Source organism: Otolemur garnettii, unplaced genomic scaffold (genome assembly GCF_000181295.1).
Source record: "Otolemur garnettii isolate 467f Iridium unplaced genomic scaffold, OtoGar3 scaffold00018, whole genome shotgun sequence".
Classification (NCBI taxonomy): Eukaryota; Metazoa; Chordata; class Mammalia; order Primates; family Galagidae; genus Otolemur; species Otolemur garnettii.
Window position 1 is genome coordinate 19,600,264 of NW_003852413.1, and position 7,659 is coordinate 19,607,922.

Genomic DNA, 7,659 nt, shown 5'->3' on the forward strand with positions numbered 1-7,659 from the left:
GCCGTGTCATGGAGGCTTGATTACCTTGCCAGAATCTTAACCCCTCTCCTCTCCTTGAATTTTAGCATCATGGATACTGACTTGTATGATGAGTTTGGGAATTATATTGGACCAGAACTTGATTCTGATGAAGATGATGATGAATTGGGCAGAGAGACCAAAGACCTTGATGAGGTAAAACAAATGTATTATTCTTTTCATCTCTCTCTTTTTTAAAAAATGCAATGAAGTACTGAATCCTCTGTGTTCTCATCATACCCTGTGTACATCTCTAACATTGCCCTTTTCATAACATGACCTAGTGGGTTCTTTTCTTTTTTTTTTGAAACGGAGCCTCAAGCTATCCCCCTGGGTAGAGTGCCATGGCATCATGCTCACAGCAACCTCCAACTCCTGGGCTCAAGCAAGTCTCCTGCCTCCACCTCCCAAGTAGCTGGGACTACAGGCGCCCGCCACAACGCCCGGCCATTTTTTGGTTGCAGCCATCATTTTTGGCAGGCCCGTGCTGGGGATTCGAACCCGCCACCTTAGATGTATGTGGCTGGGACCTAGTGAGTTCTTATACTCCCCCCAAGAAAGCTTAACTACTAAGGTTCCAAAAGGGAATATACAGTTTCATTGAAGAGGTGGTTTTGTAACATGATCTCTAGTTCATATGGTAGTCACTCGTCTTCCATTTGCCAGAAATATCTTTTGAAATCATGAAAAATTCCAACTTAGGAAAGATATTCAACAATTCCAGGTGCAGCTGTGCTGGTGTCTTTCTCACAAGTTAGAGTTTTTTGGGCCGGGCGCTGTGGCTCATGCCACAGCACTCTGGGAGGCTAAGAGCAGTGGATCACTTAAGCTACGAGTTTGAGACCAGCCTGAGCAAAAGTAAGACCCCCCATCTCTACTAAAAATGAAAAACTGAGGCAAGAGGATCCCTTGAACCCAGGAGTTTGAGGTTGCTCTGAGCTATGACACCATGGCACTCTACCAAGGGTGACAAAGTGAGACTGTCTCAAAAAACAAAAACACAACAAGTTGGAAGTTTTTGGGTTTTGGGGTTTGAGGATTTGATTTTTGAGATGGAGCCTCACTCTATCACCCTGGATTGAGTGCCATGGCATCATCATAGTTCACAGCAACCTCAAACTCTTTGACTCAAGAGATCCTCTTGCCTCAGCCTCCTGAGTTTCTGAGACTACAAGTGTGTCCCACCACACCTGGCTAGTATTTTCTGTTTTTAGTAGAGACGAGGTCTTGCTCTTGTTTAGGCTGGTCTTGAACTCCTGAGCTCTAGCAGTCTACCTGCCTCGGCCTCCCAGAAGTACTAAGATTAAAGGTGTGAGCCACAAAGCCCGGCCATTTTGGGGGTGTTTTCTTTTGGACACTCTTGTCACCCTGTCTAGAGTGCAGTGTTCCATCATCATAGATCACTGCAATCTCAAATTCCTGGGTTCAAGCTATCCTCCTGCCTCAGACCCCCAAGTGTCTAGGACTATAGGTATGTATCATGGTGCCCAGCTAATTTTTTCTATTTTTAGTAGAGATGAGGATCTTGGTTTTGTTCAAACTGATCTCAAACTCCTGAGTTCAAGCTATCCTGTAGCTTCAGCCTCCCAGGGTGCTAGGATTATAAGCATAAGCTACTACATCACCCAGCTAGAAGTTCAAGTTTTTATTTATCTATTGCCGTTTTTTTGCTTGTTTGTTTTTTTGGTTTTTTGGCCAGGGCCGGGTTTGAGCCTGCTACCTCTGGTATATGGGGCCAGTGCCCTACTCCTTTGAGCCACAGGCGCTGCCCGAAGTTCAAGTTTTTAAAGATGCATAAAAGTATAGAAAGAGAAGGTGCAGAGTCTGGTGACTCCCGGTCAGAAGGGCAGTGGAAAGTGAAGTCCAGAATAATCAGTGGTTTGTAAAAAGGCACCAAAGGTGGCTTTTATGTTTAGCATTGTTAAGAAAAAGAAGCAGATAGTCCCACTGCTTAATGGTGAATTAGACTGTGATGCTTAGTGATGGAGGTGGGACATTAATGGGATAGCTAGAAAGCAGAACAAAAAGTTCTGGCTGCCATCTATCTTTTCCAACCATGTGCGAGGCTTTCCCTTGGTGTGCAAGACTCTATTCTTGTTTAATTAATTTGTCATTTCCCATTTATCTCATTCCTATATGTGCCACAATAGTAATCTTTCTAATTTATGTATATTTCTTTTTGTTTGTATGAGTTACAAAATGTGTATAGTTGCGTTGCAGGGGCACATTTTAAATTTAAGTTAGTAGTATGTAGTAGTATCGTGTTACCTGTATCATTTTGTTTCTTACTTTTCCTACTCAGCATTGTGGTGAGCGGGGCGGGCTCCATCCCTTTTGCTGTGTGTATATCTAACCTGTGACATCTGGCTGCTACTCAGTTCTGCCTAGTGTCAGCCCTCTCTAAGTGATGGACACCCGCGTTACCTGTCCCCAGCGTTTTCTTGCCACAGACAATACTGTGATGAACTTTCTGAGATGTGTCCCTTGATGCACTAGAAGAAAATTTCTTTGGGTTACATTCCTAAGAGCAGAGTTGCTGATTTTAGGATTATGTATATATGTGTGTATGTCTGTATATACGCACACACACACTCTCTCTCATTGTGTTTATACTTACACTAAGTACTTCAGATTGGTCTTCAGATTACACTAGTCTATCATCCTTCAGCTGAATGAAAGTTCTGTATCCTAGTCCACATGAGATGCATAGATTTACTTTTAAATGTTTTAATGCATTATATAACAGTGAAGAGATGGATAGGTTTTGATAATGGTGATAAGAAAGAAGGATGTCCATGTCACAGAGAAGGAATGCAGTGAGCAAGGCCCAGAGGTTGTGTGTTAAGGGGAGCAATTTTTTTTTTTTTTTGCAGGTTTTGGCCGGGGCTGGGTTTGAACCTGCCACCTCCAGCATATGGGGCCAGCACCCCACTCCTTTGAGCCACAGGTGCTGCCCAGGGGAGTGATTTTTTCCTCCAGATCATCAAATTCCCTGGAGGACAGCTGTGGGTGTAAAGCAGTGGAGATGGGGCCACACATTAGAATGGGTTGAACAGAGAGCTGCGAATAAAGGGTGACATGATCAAAACAAAATCCTGGGACCTTAGGAGCTGGGTGTCCAGGGGAATGCTGACTATTAACACACAACAGGCAGTGATCAGGGATGCTTCTTTAGTTTTATTTTAGACTTGTTGAGTTTGAGCTACTGTAGATGCCCAGGAGAGATAATTTCAGGCAGTCAGAAATTATTATATAAAATCCTACAATCAGGTTCGTAATGTATTCAGCAGTGTGGGGTGGAGACAACTGGCTTGACAGCTATTTTGGAGCTACCACCAGTAGGATATCTGTGACTGCCAAAAGAGCTAATGTAATCTTAGGCCACTTTACTAGAAGTAGGGTGTAGAGATGGTAGGAGGCAGCCAGTCTCACCACCGGAGGGTTCTATGTTCTTTTTAAGGAAGATGTTGGCATGCTGGAATTTGTGTGAAGGAAAACAAGTGCCCACTACTGCATCTATCCACCTGCCTGCATCTGTACCCATATACAGTGCCTTCCCTTCTGGTCTTATGGGTGATTTGTTAATGTTTCTATTTACTAGAAATCAGATCCATCTCTTCTCACCACTCAAAACCTTTACTGGGTGGTCCCCCTCCCCTCTCTTGCATTATCAGTTTTCTCTGTCCACTGGATCAACCTCATCAGTGCCCAGCCATGCTGTTATTTCATCTTTAAACCCTTTGTTGACCCCATATCCCCTGTCAGTTACCTCTCTGTTTTTCCCTGCTTTCCTGTACAGCACATCGCATAAGAGTTTTTTTTTTTTTTTTTTTTTTTTTTTTTGAGACAGAGCCTCAAGCTGTCCCCCTGGGCAGTGTGCCGTGGCATTACAGCTCACAGCAACCTCCAACTCCTGGGCTCAAGCGAGTCTCCTGCCTCCGCCTCCCAAGTAGCTGGGACCACAGGTGCCCACCACGACGCCCGGCTATTTTTTGGTTGCAGCCGTCATTGTTGTTTGGCGGGTCCGGGCTGGGGATTCGAACCCGCCACCTTAGGTGTATGTGGCTGGCGCCTTAGCCGGTTGAGCTATAGGCGCCGAGCCTGCATAAGAGTTATTAATATTCACTCTCTCCAAATTCTCTCTTCCTGTTTTCTCTCAAACTCACTTCTATCCTTTTGCCTCTCCACTCCACACAGCCTGCTCTTGTCAACATCACCAGCAGTCACTGCCCTGCCAGATCTAAAGGTCAGTTCCCAGCAGTTACCTCACTTGACCTACCTGTGGCATCTGAACCAACTGAGCATCCCTGCTTTCTACTTCCTGGCCATCCTTTCTTAGTCTTTGCTGGTGGTTTCTCCTCATCTCCCTGCCCTCCAGATGTCAACAGGCCCTAGGGCTCCCTTCCTTATACCTCTTCTCCTCTGCTCTCATTCCCCCGATGAACTCATCTACTCTATCATGAGGACGCTCTGATTTATTATCTTCAATCTGGGCCTTTCTCTCAAACCTCAGATTTGTATGTCCAATTTCTTTCATGGCATCTTGCTTGATGTCTAATAAGAAATCTCAAACCTACCCTAACTACTGAGCTTCTCCCTGCTACCACCTGCTCTTATAATCTTTCTCGTCAATGAAGACAATGTCATTCTCCAGTTGCTTAAGTCAGACACCTTGCCTCTTTCTTCTCACACCTTCTTTCAGTTCATTAGAAAATATGAATTTGCAGCTGGGCTTGGTGGCTCACCCCTGTAATCCTAGCACTTGGAAAGCCGAGGCAGGTGGATTCCCTGAGTTCATGGGTTCGAGACCAGCCTGAGCAAGACTGAGACCTCATCTCTAAAAATAGCTGGGCATTGTGGTGGAAGCCTATAGTCCTAGCTACTCAGGAGGCTGAGGCAAGAGAATCACTTGAGCCCAAATTTGAGGTTGCTCTGAGCTATGATGCCACAGCACTCTACCAAGGGCAACATAGTGAGACTCTGTCTCAAAAACAAAAAGAAAAAAGAAAATACGAATTTGAGGATATTATTCTACCTTTGAAATATTTTCTAGAGTTCACAGACAGGTACGATCCGTGAGGATCCCTTGAGCTTAGGAGTTTGAGACCAATTTGAGCAAGAATGAGTCCTATCTCTACTAAAAATGGAAAAATTAGTAGGGCATGGTGGCTGATACCTGTAGTACTGGATACTCAGAAGGCTGAGGCAGGAGGATCACTTGAGCCCAAGAGTTTAGGTAACAGTGAGCTATGTATTCTAGTCCAGGTGAAGAGCAACACATTGTTTAAAAAAAATAAAGTGCCAGGCACAGTGGCTCACGCCTATAATTCTAGCACTTTGAGAGGCCAAGGCAGGTGGTAGATTGCCTGAGTCCAGGAGTTTGAGACAGCCTGAGCAAAAGTTAGACCTGTCTCTGCATTGTGGCAGGCACCTGTAGTCCCAGCTACTTGGGAGGCTGAAGCAAGAGGATCACTTGAGCCCCCAGGATTTTGAGAATGCTATGAGCTATGATGCCGGCACTCTACTGAGGTCAACAAAATGAAACTCTGCCTCTAAATAAATAAATAAAGTCAGATTACTTAGCATTATCCAGAAGGTCCTATACGTTAACCTCACTGTTTTCCCTTCCTTTGCTCCGTTTTCACCATGTTGACTTTTGGGCTAATCCTCAAAGTTGCCACATGCTCTTGGCTCTGGATCTACTGTTTTAACCAGCTAGAATGCTTTTCCCCAAGTACTGTAGCGCTTTCTCTCTTGCTTCAGATTTTTGCTCAAATAGCATTGCCTCTTTTTTTTTTTTTTCATTATTGCATTACTAACACCTAGAACAGTGCCTGGCACATGTTAAGTGCTATTTTCATGATCCCAGAGAGAAACTTTATACTCATTAACCATTGTCCTCCCACTGCCCCAGCCCTAGGCAGGCTATTTTCTGCTTCTTTAGATATGCCTATTTTGGACATTTTCTTTTAAATCATAAAGTGAGCAGCCTTTTGTGTCTGGCTTCTTTCACTTAGCATCATTTTTCAAGGTTCATGTGTGTTGTAGCACGTGTGTACATACAGTATGTATATATATTTTATTTGTTTTTATTATCAAATATTTTGTTTTATAGAGACCACATTTCATTTATCCATCCAGTTGATCAACATGTGGGTTGTTTCTACTTTGGGGCCATTATGGATAATGGTGCTAATAACATTCATTCACACATTTTTGTATGGCTGTTAAGTTTTTATCTTGGGTATATACTTAGGAGTGGACTTGCTGGGTCATACGTAACTCTCTGACATTTTTGAGAAACTGCCAAACTGTTTTCTGAAGCAGCCACAACGTTTTCCTGTCATCAATGTTCCAATTTCTCTATATCCTCCCCAATACATTGTATAATCTTCTCTGTTATACACTTATTTTCAAAACCAGTTCTGTGAATCCAGGTGAAATTTTAAAAAATGTGAGCTTTGTCTCAGTTTCTACTTCTGGCTCTTGGTTTTGCCCTTGGAGAAAGATGGTTTTTTTTTTCCCCAAAGGGTGTGTTGTGATGACCACTTGTTTTCTCCAGTCTCGATCCACTAGTAACTTGTGGCCCACACCCAGGAAGGGGCAAGTTTGACTCAAGAGAGCTATCTGTAGCATTGGCTTATAGTCTTCTGTTTGTGAAGGATCTCACAGGAGCAGAACCTGCCCCACTGGTGTGAAACTAAAAATAAGAAGCTGTCCAGCACATGAAGTCAGTGCTCTTACTCATGTAAGGTTATCTGACATTGAGCAGGAAAAGCATGTGCCTCTTCCATCCTCCTTTCTGCTCTTGCTTTCAGATGGATGATGATGACGATGATGATGACATAGGTGATCATGATGATGATCACCCTGGGATGGAGGTGGTGCTACATGAGGACAAGAAGTACTACCCAACAGCTGAGGAGGTATACGGTCCTGAGGTGGAGACCATAGTTCAGGAGGAAGACACACAGCCTCTTACAGGTAAGTCAGGATGAGCTGAGTTGTGAGAGGTGAAATTGAAACCTGAAAACTTCATTCATAGCCATCAACAGATCTTAAAAGTTCAGGGAAGCCAGGCACAGTGGTAGGCACCTATAGTCCCAGCTACTTAGGAGGCTGGTGTGGTGGGATCACTTGAACCCAGGAGTTTGAGATTACGTTGAGCTATGATCATGCCACCACACTCCAGGCTGGGTGACAGAGCGAGATCTTGTCTCTTAAAAAAAAAAAAAAGTGCTCACTTCAGCAGCACATATACTAAAATTGGAATGATACAGAGAAGATTAGCATGGCCCCTGCACAAGGATGACACACAAATTCATGATGCAGTCTATATATTTTTAGAACACATTCTTAATAAAGAATCACAAGAATGGAGAAGCAAGAATCCAGTGTGCTCAATTCTAATATGAAGCCAGTAGACAATCTAATATACACCCACGTGAGAGGAAAACTCAATTCAAGATGGGGGGGCAGGGGAATGAGGGAGCAGGGAGAGGGGAGGAGCTGGGGGGATGGGGTGCTCCCACTTAATGGGCACAATGTTAAGGTGTATGGCACAACACTTAGGGGAGGGACACAATTATATGAGGGACTCTACCAACAAATGCAAACATTATAACCTAATTCTTTGTACCC

At 43.9% G+C, this 7,659-nt stretch overlaps 1 non-coding gene across 1 annotated transcript; it reads left to right on the forward strand.

Annotated features, from left to right (window-relative positions):
* The first annotated feature begins 7,254 nt into the window (after positions 1–7,254).
* On the forward strand, positions 7,255–7,361 carry LOC111724072. Its single transcript, XR_002772439.1, has one exon. It is a non-coding gene; the product is annotated as a U6 spliceosomal RNA (small nuclear RNA).
* Positions 7,362–7,659: the final 298 nt, after the last annotated feature.